The sequence below is a fragment of the Schistocerca americana genome, chromosome 6 (genome assembly GCF_021461395.2).
Source record: "Schistocerca americana isolate TAMUIC-IGC-003095 chromosome 6, iqSchAmer2.1, whole genome shotgun sequence".
Lineage (NCBI taxonomy): Eukaryota > Metazoa > Arthropoda > Insecta > Orthoptera > Acrididae > Schistocerca > Schistocerca americana.
Window position 1 is genome coordinate 392,964,488 of NC_060124.1, and position 14,120 is coordinate 392,978,607.

General features: G+C 42.9%; 1 protein-coding gene across 2 annotated transcripts in view; it reads left to right on the plus strand.

The window, feature by feature from the left end:
- LOC124619248 (influenza virus NS1A-binding protein homolog) overlaps nucleotides 1-14,120 on the plus strand; it is a 112,306-nt gene that overhangs the window by 31,524 nt on the left and 66,662 nt on the right. Inside the window, exon 1 of one of the 2 annotated variants that reach the window (XM_047145504.1) lies at nucleotides 10,357-10,466. The exons of the other annotated variant lie outside the window; for it this stretch is intronic. The gene's annotated coding sequence lies outside the window, so the exon portion shown is untranslated. Of the gene's footprint in view, nucleotides 1-10,356; nucleotides 10,467-14,120 lie in introns of those variants that run through there. 2 annotated transcript variants of the gene reach the window in all.

Here is a 14,120-nt window from a genome sequence, read left to right on the forward strand (position 1 = left end):
CTTTACATGGATAGTCAGGCAGCAGTTAGAGTTGACGGTGAATTGAGTTCATGGTTCAGAGTAGTTTCAGGGGTAAGACAAGGCTGCAACCTGTCTCCACTGTTGTTCATATTATTTATGGATCATATGTTGAAAACAATAGACTGGCTGGGTGAGATTAAGATATGTGAACACAAAATAAGCAGTCTTGCATATGCGGATGTCTTAGTTGTGATGGCAGATTCGACTGAAGGTTTGCAAAGTAATATTTCAGAGCTAGATCAGAAATGTAAGGACTATGGTATGAAGATTAGCATCTGCAAAACGAAAGTAATGTCAGTGGGAAAGAAATATAAACGAATTGAGTGCCAAATAGAAGGAACAAAGTTAGAACAGGTGGACGGTTTCAAGTACTTAGGATGCATATTTTCACAGGATGGCAACACAGTGAAAGAACTGGAAGCAAAGCTAATGCAGTGAGCGCTCAGCTACGATCTACTCTCTTCTGCAAGAAGGAAGTCAGTACCAAGACTAAGTTATCTGTGCACCGTTCAATCTTTCGACCAACTTTGTTGTATAGGAGCGAAAGCTGGGTGGATTCAGGTTACCTTATCAACAAGGTTGAGGTTACGGATATGAAAGTAGCTACGATGATTGCAGGTACTAGTAGATGGGAACAATGGCAGGAGGGTATCCACAATGAGGAAATCAAAGAAAAGCTGGGAATGAACTCATGGATGTAGCAGTCAGGGTGCACAGGCTTAGATGGTGGGGTCATGTTACACGCATGGGAGAAGCAAGGTTACCCAAGAGACTCATGGGCTCAGCAGTAGAGGATAGGAGGAGTCGGGGCAGACGAAGGAGAAGGTACCTGGATTCGGTTAAGAATGATTTTGAAGTAATAGGCTTAACATCAGAAGAGGCACGAATGTTAGCACTGAATAGGGGATCATGGAGGAATTTTATAAGGGGCTATGCTCCAGACTGAACGCTGAAAGGCATAATCATAGATGATGATGATGATGATGATGATGATGATGATGATGATGATGATGATCATCGAAAATGGTTCAAATGGCTCTGAGCACTATGGGACTTAACATCTGAGGTCATCAGTCCCCTAGAACTTAGAACTACTCAAACCTAACTAACCTAAGGACATCACACACATCCATGCCCGAGGCTGGATTCGAACGTGCGACCCTAGCAGTCGCGTGGTTCGGGACTGAAGCGCTTAGAACCACTCGGCCACCGCAGCCGATTGTGACTTATCGCGTAATCAAAATTTAGCGGATTTATTTTAGTACTCATGTGAATAACTTCAGTTTTCTTTATTCAGGGTCAATTGCCACTTTTCACACCATGCAGATATTTTATGTAAATCATTTTGCAATTCGTTTTGGTCATCTGATGACTTTACGAGATGGTAAATGATAGCATCATCTGCAAACAATGTAAGACGGCCACTGAGACTGTCTCTTATGTCGTTAATATAGACCAGGAACAGTAGATGGTCTATAACACTTCTTTGGGGAATGCTGGATATTATTTCTGTTTTACTCGATGACTTTTTTGTGAGGAATGGTGTCGAAAGCCTTCTGGAAATCTAAAAGTATGGCATCAATTTGTCATCCCCTGTCGACAGCACTCATTACTTCATGTTGTATAAAGAGCTGGTTGTGTTTCGCAAGAACGATATTTTCTGAATCCGTGCTGACTACGTGTCAATAAATCGTTTTCTTCGAGGTACTTCATACTGTTCAAATACAGTATATGTTCCAAAACTCTACCGCAAATCGACGTTAGTGATATGGGCCTGTAATTAAACGGATTACTCCTACTTCCCTTTTTTGGGTATTGGTGTGACTTGAGCAATTTTCCAGTCTTTAGGTACGGATCTTTCTGTGAGCGAGCGGTTGTATACTTATAATTGCTAAATATGGAGCTCTTTTATCAGCATACTCTGAGAGTATCTTGACTGGTATGCAATCTGGACCGGAAGCCTGGCTTTTTTAAGTGATTTAAGCTGCTTTGCGACACAGAGGATACCTATTTCTACGTATGTTTCTCGTCTTGGCAGTTGTTCTTTATTGGAATTCAGGAATATTTACTTTGTCTTCTTTGGTGAATGAGTCTCGGAAAATCGTGTTGAATAACTCTGATTTAGTGGCACTATTCATAGTATTACTCTGTAACAGAAAAATCGGCAAATACAGGCTTAAAGTGTTATTCAGTATGGCGTCTCGTAAGTTCTATTTATGATGCAGATAGCTCGTCCCCGCGAAGCAAAAATTGGAATCATCTGTTGCTGCCCTGTTGGAGAACGCTCTGTACGTGAAATTACGCGTTGCAGCGTTACAAAACCCGACCAGATCCACTTCCACATCCCGCATAAGGCAATGCGAGCAATTTCGTATTTATTGTCGTTATGTGTATAAATTTGTATCGTCAACTGGATTTAACATATGTATGGATAACAGAGATACCAGTCATTGACAGTTAATATTTTTATTCGATTACTTCTCCGAAGTAGATCATAAGCAGGAAGGTAACAGCCGTAAAAGATAACCCCCAGAGAGGTCTGTAAGTGATAACACCGGCTATACCTCGTAATGTGAACTTCCTTTGTCTTGGTAAAGCTTGTCTGGCTGCGTGCTATCAACGAAGCTCAAAATTATCTTAGTATCCGAACAACGGTTGGTTTTCTACTGTTTTGCCCTTGAAAGCTTCCAGAATGAATAGTTCCTGTAAGCGAGGTGGAACAATGAAAGGCAAATAAACAGTATATTGCTTCGTTATTACCCGTACCACCCAGAATGTGGAAATTAACGTTCCCACATGTATGTATGATTAGTAAAAACTAACTAACCTTTTTATAACTTTCTATTGTTTCCCCTTCTATAATTTCACAACAGTAATGGTGACACCTGTTTTTCTCTTCGGTAGCGAATGAAGCAGCCATAAAACATTATGGGCATTCTCTGCAAAACATGGTTACAATGCCTCCGGCAATAAGAATTTCAAAGAAACATCTGATATGGCGGAGGCGAATAGCGTATTCATATTCTGAGCACGAAAACGATATTCAGCAAAGTGACCATAAAATGAACGCTAATCAGTCTGCGCACGATCTTTTGAGTCGAATGTAAGTACTAGAAAATTTTTCTCAGAATCTGGTGTCCGGGCTCGTTGTAAAGTATGATGTAATGTGTCTGCTCCTTTCACGACGTAATTACCGGCTTTTGTCAGCGAACTGACGTAGTTCGTCTCATTGGCGAGTGATCTTACCCTAACTTTGCTAAGATATAGTAACTCCCGTTAAATGAATCTCTTCCTGTTTTCGCAAGCGTCAGAGGAGCCAGATTTTCAATACCATTAGACCGAGGCTTGTCACTGCTAAGCATATGTCTGAACAGTTGAATCCCAAATTTTTCAAAAAAGCAAACAAACCATCGTCTAGGTGACAGCTGGATACAACACATCGCATATAATCGGAGAAAGAGAGTTCCAGCGCTTCTTCCCTTGTACAAAAATCCACAGCGATCTTACAGAAGTTCGCTTGTCGTATAATTCTCCCTGTAGAGAAAATCCTGCCCCCTCACCAATATCCTTCACGGAGTAGTTACGCAACATATGGCTTTGGGATTTCCCGCTCTTGAGAGTTGCTAGCAGGCAAACCGCAGGCATGGAAGACTAACGATTCCGTTAGCTCTTTCCTGACCGTCTTGTTCTTCCTTACTGTATGTGTGAGGAAGTTTTACCTCTTTCGCTGGCTCTTAGCGTAATACTTTTTTCAGTTTTTGTTAATGATGCCAGTCACCTGTTTCGCTTTTTATGGACTTGCAAGGGAAGTACTATATCTCGAAACGCAAAAGTCGAGTAAAACTGAACCTTAAACACAGTTAAGAATCTGTTCAAACACCGTCAAGGCTGTTCATTTATAAAACTCTGCATTTGTGTACAGTCGATGTTGGAAGGCTGCAGCACAAGTCGCTGAAGTAACATAGCCGCGTAACAATAGTAGTAAGCGAACCATTAGTTGGGTAAAAACTTAACATTTACTCGAAACAGTGTATTAACACGTGCAGTACTATATCACATTTCCCAAAACAGAAGTTCCAGTGTTGTACAATCTTCCTTTATTCGCCATAGAGGCGCAAGTGTGTAGCCTCAGTGAAGTGATTAAAAGACAACGGAATGGAACAGCTCATTGTAAAGATCTGGAAAATTTAACACTCTGGCTTTTCATATTATTGCAGGGTGAATACACGGAAAACAGCATGTGCCTGATATTCAAATTAGCTGCGTTTTAATCACTTCTGGCCGAGCGGTTCTAGGCGCTACAGTCTGGAACCGCGCGACCGCTACGGTCGCAGGTTCGAATCCTGCCTCGGGCATGGATGTGTGTGATGTCCTTAGGTTAGTTAGGTTTGAGTAGTTCTAAGTTCTAGGGGACTGATGACCTCAGATGTTAAGTCCCATAGTGCTCAGCCATTTGAACCATCATCTGGTCTTCCAAGTATTTTGTCGTTCCTGATACAACTAAGATGTCATCGGCCGACCTCAAACTTTTCATTTATCCTCCATGAACTTCCATTCCCTTTACAAAATTCCCTCCTTGGTTTCCTTTACTGGGTACTCAGTGTCGGACAGTATAATATTGGGGAAAGACTGCAAGCCTGTCGCACACTCACTACTGGTTGCCTTTCGTGCTCTCAGACTTACAACTGGAGTCTGGCTTCTGTAGAAGTTGTGGATAACATTTCGCCCCCTGTATTTTACCCCTATTACCTTCCGAATCTCAAAGAGTGTATTACAGTCAGCATTGTCAATTTTTTTGTGTGCTAAAATTACAAATGCTATTATGGGAACGGGATGTGGTCTAGTCTTCAAATGACAGCCTGTCACTTCCCATAATATGGATGTATAGACTGGATATACCCAATACCGACTACCTAACCACGGTATTACTGCACTTGGTCTTTCGTAGCCTGTATCGGAAACAAGCGGTGACGGTACAGTAAAAAATACAGTAGTTACTAAGGAAAACGCGTCGCACTGTCAATGCTTTTGTCAGTTGTGCGTATACGGTGAAGTGGTTCTGCGTATCCTCGTGAAATATCATCGGTAATACAGTGCGGTGCTATCTATAATCATGAATATTCCACAGAGTGGAAGTCAGGGGAAGATGTCCCGAAAGTAGACATATTCGGTTGAAAAAAGAGCTTCTATTCAAAGAAGTAAAATCTTGCCAGGAAGACAAAAAAGCAGAATCAGGTAATGAGACGTATGTAGAAAGCAATCTTGCGGCCTGCAAGAAATGGTAGAAAGTCAGAACAGTGAAATGAAAGCGGGGAAAAAGTTAACTCTTAAAAAAAGAAAGACTGTGTAGGAAAGATGTTTCTCTAGAGGAATTAGATAAAGCACTTATTGGAAGAAAATTTTTGGAGTACCATGAACAGGAGAGGGAATGCAAACGTTGGAAAAGCTGCTTATGTTTTCAAAAACTGAGATAAATTATCAGGGGGAAGGGAAACATTTCGGAGAATTTTGAAAGAAATGGGATTTAGTTTTTAAAAAAGGTAAAAATAAGAGAAAGATCCTAACAATGTTCAAACACTGTTGCAGAGCATGTGAAATAGTTGGCAGTCAGGTATTCACCGACTAAACGTGGGTGAATACACATTATAGCATCAAAAAGTGCTGGCAGTATGAAGTTCTGGGTTTAATGACTGATAACAGTGCAGCGAAAGAGCCATTGTTCTCACTCGAGGAGCAGCGAGTTTCATAGGGAAAGCAAAGTTCTTTATGAATCGAAATCTAAGGTTATCAGCAGGGTATTAATAATTCCTAGGATCCCAACTGTTGTTGATAACTCGCCGTATTATACCGTTCAGCTGAATGAATCCCCTACTACTGCAACCCGCAAGAAGAAAATAATTTAATGCCTCATTCAGAACTAAAGCGGTTGCGAATCTAACTTAGCCAGAAATAAACTTTAATAATTGCGTGTTTTAATATGCCAGAACCTGAGCTAGCTGTTCTGACCCTTCAGATGATGTCTGTGTTGGCGCACGTAGGAACATTGTCGCTCTGGTATTAACACTGGTGTTCTCTATATGGGAACAAACTCAGGGAAATTAAAACACCTTCCAACGGCTTGGACGACTTCCTCTCGTGTCTCTTGTTGCAAAGAGATAGTTTTAGCCAGGCCGCATATTGGATACTGTCGTTTCATACACCATCATTTAAGTGGAGATCCGCACCATTGTGCTTACTGCAGCCAACCATTGACAGTGCGCCATTTTCTGACCCAATGCCGATTTTACAACCATTTACATTTTAACGTATGTTTCCCATCTGAATTATCAGAGTTGTAGATGACATTTTACTTTTTATTCGTCATAGTAATATGGCAAAGTAAATCTTTCAACCGTTTGAGCAACCTCCTCAAAGAGGAAGTGATCGTTTTTCAGCTATCCCTCTACTCTAGTCGATTACTCTTAGTAGCATCGACTTCAAAATCATTTGGTAATTGACCATTTTAAGTTGACACGAGCGCGTATGACTTCAGCTGTTTTGCGCGCTAAAACAACAAAGAAAAGATTCAGAAGCTCCCAATGCGAATTGAACCCTATAGGGCTAAACTGGAATAAAATGGATCAAAAAAATTCACAGAAAAGTTACTTTTATTAATTTAACTACCGTAAAACATATAGCCATAGAATCTTTAAGATTACCCAACATGATTAGTTAAAAACTTTCGGACATGTAAAAAAAAAGTTGAAAATGAATATTGGTGCAGAGGTGATTTAATGGGAGAAGAAGCAGAGAATAAAAATGAAAATCAGTAATCAGCTCATGACGACGACGACGACAATGATACAGGAACTGACATGGCCGGCTCCAGTGAAACACATACATCATATGAAGTGGCGTATACCCCTTTTGTGATGGACCATTCACTTCATAACTTTAATGACCAGTTGATGAAATTTATTCGTAGTTGCGGAATATTTCTGACATTAGCTAGGCATGAAGATGTTACCTTCTGTAAACCCTCGTCTCCAGTTCTGTAAAGGCCTTGTCGCTACGGTTGGGGAGGCCGAGTTGCCACTGTTGCTAGGTAGGCCGAGTTTGAGAGTTCGTGAAACGGGTTCTGTTGCAGTTCACCACTAGGACAATTTCAGCCTGCCACTATTACATAGCTACGCCCAAGGGTCAGGTAACAGGATAGGAGAACTAAGGTTCTACAACACTCCAACAAATAAGTCATACAAATCAGTTAAATGTTAATGCCGTGTGACTAAGGCCTCCCGTCGGGTAGACCATTCGCCGGGTGCAAGTCTTTCGATTTGACGCCACTTCGGCGACTTGCGCGTCTATGGGGATGAAATGATGATGATTAGGACAACACAACACCCAGTCCCTGAGCAGAGAAAATCTCCGACCCAGCCGGGAATCGAAACCGGGCCCTTAGCATTGACGTTCTGTCGCGCGGACATACAAATCATTTTAAATGCTTTACTTATCTTCGTGACTTGTCGAATAATTAAGTCTGCAACACTGCTTGTAATGTAACACAAAAAGGCCCTCAATGGCTAAGTGCAAATAATTGTACGTAAACTTCACAGTACGTAACAAAGGCAATTTACAACTGTCTGTTCACTTCTAAGAGGTCATTGAACGACGTTCCCTGCCTAAGTCAGCCTGAACAATGATCTATAACCAAGTGGGCGAGATCTGTTCTGTCTTACGAGTAGGCTTAAGTCCATTGTCGTCGGTGGTCATTGGCGGATTGGCCGAGGCGAAGTCGATACCTCCATCCTCAGAGCCGCCCGTGGCGCTGGTGGAACTCTGCAAGTGGGCAAGTCTCTGTGGCATTGGCACCAGCTCGCATCTTCGCGCCTGTGGTGCTTTTGCCCTGGGTGTGTCTTGTTCCATAGCTGTGCCACTGTCAGGCATATTCCGCAATTGTGAATAAATTTATGAAATTTGGTACAGCTGCAAGAGCGTCACAGATGTCTGTTTCTTCAGACATTGTTAAAAATATCTAAACACCAAACTAAGTGCAGTTTGCATTGCATCCCTTCTTTCCTTCACCAGCTCCGATTAGGCCCTGACTCACAAGCCAGCCGAAGCGCCCTCACTGGCGATGGAATAATATTGTGATGTACTAAAAGAAAATGTTTTGGGTAAGGCTAACCAAAGACTGCGTTTTATTGGCAGGACACTTAGAAAATGTAACACACCTGCTAAGGAGACTGCCCACACTACGCTTGTCCGTCCTCTTTTAGAATACTGCTGAGCGGTGTGGGATTCATACCTGATAGGACTAACGGAGTACATCGAAAAAGTTCAAAAAAAGGCAGCACGTTTGCTATTATCGCAAAATATGGGGGAGAGTGTCACAGACATGATATAGGATTTTGGTTGGAAATCATTAAAAGAAAGGGGTTTTTCGTTGCGACGGAATCTTCTCACGAAATTCCAATCACCAACTTTCTCCTCCGAATGCGAAAATAAACTACTGGCCATCAAAATTTATACACCACGAAGATGACGTGCTACCGACAGGAAGAAGATGCTGTGACATGCAAATGATCAGATTTTCAGAGCATTCACACGAGGTTGGCGCCGTTGGCGACACCTACAACGTGCTGACATGAGGAAAGTTTCCTACCGATTTCTCATACACAAACAGCAGTTGACCGGTGTTGCCTGGTGAAAGGTTGTTGTGATGCCTCGTGCATGGGGGAGAAATGCGTACCGTCACGTTTCCGACTTTGATAAAGGTAGGATTGTAGCCTATCGCGATTGCGGTTTATCGTATCGCGACATTGCTGTTCGCGTTGGTCGAGATCCAGTGACTTTTAGCAGAATATGGACCGGTGGGTTCAGGAGAGTAATACGGAACGCCGTGCTGGATCCCAACGGCCTCGTATCACAAGCGGTCGAGATGAAAGGCATCTTATCCGCAGGGCTGTAACGGAACGTGCAGCCACGTCTCGATCCCTGAGTCAACAGATGTGGGACGTTTTCAAGACAACAACCATCTGTACGAACAGTTCGATGACATTTGCAGCAGCATGGACTATCAGCCTGGAGACCATGGCTACGGTTACCCTTGACGCTGCATCACAGACAGGAGCGCCTGCGATGATGTACTCAACGACGAACCTGGGTGCACGAATGGCAAAACGTCATTTTTTTCGGCTGAATCCAGGTTCTGTTTACAGCATCATGATGGTCGCATCCGTGTTTGGCGACATCGCGGTGGACGCACATTGGAAGCATGTATTCGTCATTGCCATACTGGCGTATCACCCGGGGTGATTGTATGGGGTGCCATTGGTTACACGTCTCGGTCACCTCTTGTTCGCATTGACGGCGCTTTGAACAGTGGACGTTACATTTCAGATGTGTTACGACCCGTTGCTCTACCCTTCATTCGATCCCTGCAAAACCCTACATTTCAGCAGGATAATGCACGACCGCATGTTGCAGGCCCTGTACGGGCCTTTCTTAATACAGAAAATGTTCGACTGCTGCCCTGGCCAGCACATTCTCCAGATCTCTCACCAATTGAAAACGTCTGGTCAATGGTGGCCGAGCAACTGGCTCGTCACAATACGCCAGTCACTACTCTTGATGAACTGTGGTATCGTGTTGAAGCTGCATGGGCAGCTGTATCTGTACACGCCATCCAAGCTCTGTTTGACTCAATGCCCAGGCGTATCAAGGCCATTATTACGGCCAGAGGTGGTTGTTCTGGGTACTGATTTCTCAGGATCTATGCACCCAAATTGCGTGGAAATAATCATATGTCAGCTCTAGTCTAATATATTTATCCAATGAATACCCGTTTATCATCTGCATTTCTTCTTGGTGTAGAAATTTTAATGGTCAGTAGTGTATTTTGTTGCCACTGACCTACATAAGGAGGAACGATCACCACGATAAAATAAGGGAAATCAGAGCTCTTACGGAAAGATATAGGTGTTCATTCTTTCCCGCACTATTCGAGATTGGAATAATAGAGAATTGTGAAGGCTGTTCGATGAACCCTTTGCCAGGCACTTGAATGTGATTTGCAGAGTATCCATATAGATGTAACAGTAACAACCGACACGAAGACAACAAAAACAACGTTGGTTATAACGTAGTCACCAGATATCTGGAAACCTCGTGGCGTACGTTAGCAGGAGGAACACGCGAAGTATGTAGGCGGGGCAAGCACCTGCGGTTTGTGCGGCTATCAGTGACGCAAGCGTTGGTCACACGGCGGTCGTCTCGAGCGGCGGTCGTCCTTGCCGGCCGCCCTTGGCTGCGGGCGCGCCGGTCTAGGCTTCCCCTGCTCTCCGCCACTCCAGTACGGAGGTGGCGCGCTGATCGAGAAGACCGCGGCGCACGGGGCTTCCGCCGCGACTCGCCGGCGGATTAAAGTTGTTTCGTAACTGCCGTTACGCCGCTGTCGCATCTCGTAGGTGAGCCACTGAACCTGCTGCATCTCTGCAGTTACGTCTTACTTCTGGATTAACTAAACGTACTCCCTGGCATGTTTTTCTCCCCTATTTATCGTACTCTTTCTCGAGTCTGTCACTGGTGTGTTATTCTGGGACTGTCTGTGCCAATTAGCCTGTGCCTATTTAATTTAATTTCATTCCTTTCGTCAGCGTTGAACATTTGTGAACTTCCTGTTATGTCAATATAATTTTCAGTGTGGTCAGATCTGTTCAGAAATATTACGATAATGCTGATGTGATACAGCATCAGTACTAATATTTCGATAGATATGACATTTCAGCAACACGTAAGAGTAATTTTCCGTTCTCACTGCCTCGAAAAAGTGATGGCAGGTCGATTTTATACTAGAGTTGGCGCCTGAAAACATGGCATAAAGGGCCTGAGTGGCCGAGCGGTTCTAGGCGCTACAGTCTAGAACCGCGCGACCGCTACGGTCGCAGGTTCGAATCCTGCCTCGGGCATGGATGTGTGTGATGTCTTTAGGTTAGTTAGGTTTATTTAGTTCAGAGTTCTAGGGGACTGATGACCTCAGCAGTTAAGTCCCATAGTGCCCAGAGCCATGGCATAAAGTCCTTGTTTCAACCTGTGTTCCGAATAAATTCCTTTGCATGCTAGAAAAACTTAAAAACTCGTAATCTATCAATACGTTTAGACAGTCAGTATTAGATAAATTTGTTCAGATACTGTCGAGACACTGACACAGGTTAAGGCATTGTTACCGATATCAAATATCGTAACTGCTACTGCTGTGTCACAAGAACTTGTTTAGTAGCTTTCGTTATTTGCCCTTTGCAAAAGAAAACAGTTATCATTTTGGTACCAGGATAGCCGACAAAACGAAGGTGGCGTCGTCCTATGCGCCACTTTGTTTTTAAGAGTACGATAAACTTACCATGTAAAGGTGAGCCCAAAGGAGATACAGCTTAGATGACGAAACATGTCTAAGAAACCAAAATAGAGAAATATTTTATCCTCTTCAAATTCGGAATTGTAAAAACCAAATGAACAAGCTTTGCTAGTAAGACCTGAAAATGATTCACTATGTGCTTCAGTAATCATTCTTGCGCTTTTGGTACATAAACAGTAAGTTTCATATTCATCCCTAATTCGCAGTTCATTTAGTCGTGAAAAAGCTCTGTGAATATTAATAGGACGTAAACAGACTGACATTGGTCTTGGCTACATTTCTGCTCCCAAAAATCAAAACGTTGGTGAATATTTCTTTTGCGCTCGTCGTCTGCCTGCCTATTTGTCTTAACTAGTTGATTACTACTTTTCGCGTAAGGCAGCTTTTTCGATTACATAGAGATTTTATACATATTTGAAAGTTTTCTTTGGTGCTGCTAATCAGAGCATAGTGATATATCGAAAAACTTGTTCAGTTCAATCTGCTGCTATCCTTTCGTCCCGTGTCTATTGGGGATCGCTTGTCGTTTTCTGTTTTACCGTGGACCTCTTTGCCCTGTCCTTAATTATGATGATCATTCTCGTAGTTACACGCTAAAATTCCGCATTTTTGCGTTATTTTTTCTGCATTTCCTCGAAAAGTTCTTTTTTGGCATTCTGGAGTAGGATTTCGACTGTATAAAAAGTAATGGTTTACAAAAGTGTTGTTTAGAACGTTCTTTCATAAGCGAAAGTAGGTAGATGTGTGATAGACTCTTCCAGTTTTTCGTATTGGTTCACGTAATACTGAGCAAGATTTCGGAGTTATTCGGCAGTTTCGCGTGAACCAATTAGGAGAGAGACAGGCTCAATCGTCGCACACGCACCGGCTCGTTCTCGGATTCAGTCAGGTGGCGTATAGAGGAACAAAACTTGTCAATAACGACTTTGGAAGGAAGATCTAGAAAATCGGTAAGCCGTCTTGCAAAATAACGGTAGTAGATTGACTGGCCAGTAGTTACTGTTCATCCTGAAACGCACTTATTTTCAGAAGAGACATGGCTGCATTTGATGGGGTTGGTGAACTTGCAGAACATACGCTTTGCACTTCTGTAAAAGATCATTTGTATCTGAGCGTCAATCATGTGAAAAATGTGGTGTGTGCCCCAGATTAATAGTAATTATTGGACAGCTCTTTTTGCATCAAACCGTAGCTTTTGTGAAGCTATGTGAAGTTGTTCTGCTACATTACTTCAGAGAATTAACGAAAAGACTTGCTGTTATTCCATCCAGGACAGTGAAAGAGCTCATATCATATTACCAAAGATAAGTCTTATCATGAGGAACGCCAATCTGAAGTGCGAACTGGAGCGACAATTTTATCGCTTATTGCCCAAAACAACTCCTTGTTCGTCCAATTGGGCTAAAACCGATTCGCCCACTTGCGAATGGACGGGAAACGCACGGGAGTGTATGTGACGATCGACGCCTGGTTGCACCGTATAGGTTAGCGCGCAGTGCCTGACACTGCACTTTCGCAGTACATAAAACACTCTGTACATCTGTCTACATACCCCGCAAGCAACTGTGTGGTGGCGTACAGAGGTTACCTTGCGCCACTACCAGTAATTTCCTTTCCCATTCCATTGATTAATAGAGCAAGGTATAAACGACTGCCTGTGTGCTTTTGTACTAGCCATAATTTCTCTTTCGTGGCCCTGACTCGAAATCTACGTTAGTGAGAGTAGAATCTCTCTGCAGACAGCTTAAAATGAGTTTCTCAAAATTTTCTTAACAATGTTTCGAGAAAAGAACGTCTTCAGCCCTAGGGATTCCGATTTGTTCATAGATCATATTTGTAATGCTCGCTTGTTGATCGGACCCATCCATACCAAATCAGCAGCCCACGTTTGGATTGCTTCGATGCCTTCCTTTAATCAGACCTGTTGGGGTGCTGAACACTCAAGTAGTACTCAGGAATGGTTCGTACGGCTGTACTACGCGCGATCTTCTTTATGGATGAGCTACACTTGCCTAAAACTCTACTGATACACTGAAGTCGACCATTCGCCTCCTAGTACCGATCTTATGTGCTCTTTCCATTTCATACTGCTTTACAACGTTATGAGTAGATATTTAATCGATGTGATTGTGTCAAGTAGGACACAACTAATGTTGTATTCGAACGTTACGGGATTGTTCATCCTACTCATCCGTGTTAACTTAAGTTTTCCCACGTTAAAAAGCTAGCTGCCAGTCATCACACCAACTAGAAATTTTGTCTTAAGTCATCTTGTATCTTCCTACAGTCATTCAACGACGCACAGGGCTATCAGCAAACAACCACAGGTTGCAGCTCACCCTGTCAGATCATTTGTGTATACAGAGAATAAGGGTGGTCCTGTCACTCTTTCCTGGGTCAACCCTGACGATGCCGTAGTCTCTGAACATTCGCCTACGCATACAAAATACATATTACTTAAGAAGTCATCGAGCCATTCACACATCTGGGATCCTAATCCATATGTTCATACATTCTTTAACAGCCTGCAACAGGGCACCGTGTCCAACGCTTTCAGGAAATGCACAAATATGGAAGCAGCCTGTTGCTCTTCATCCATGGTTCGCAGGATATCATGTGAGAAAAGGCCAAGCTGAGTATTGCCGAGCGAATGAGCCCCAGAGCCAAAGATTTACAATTTGTATGATTGTGTATCTGGTGCGTAAGT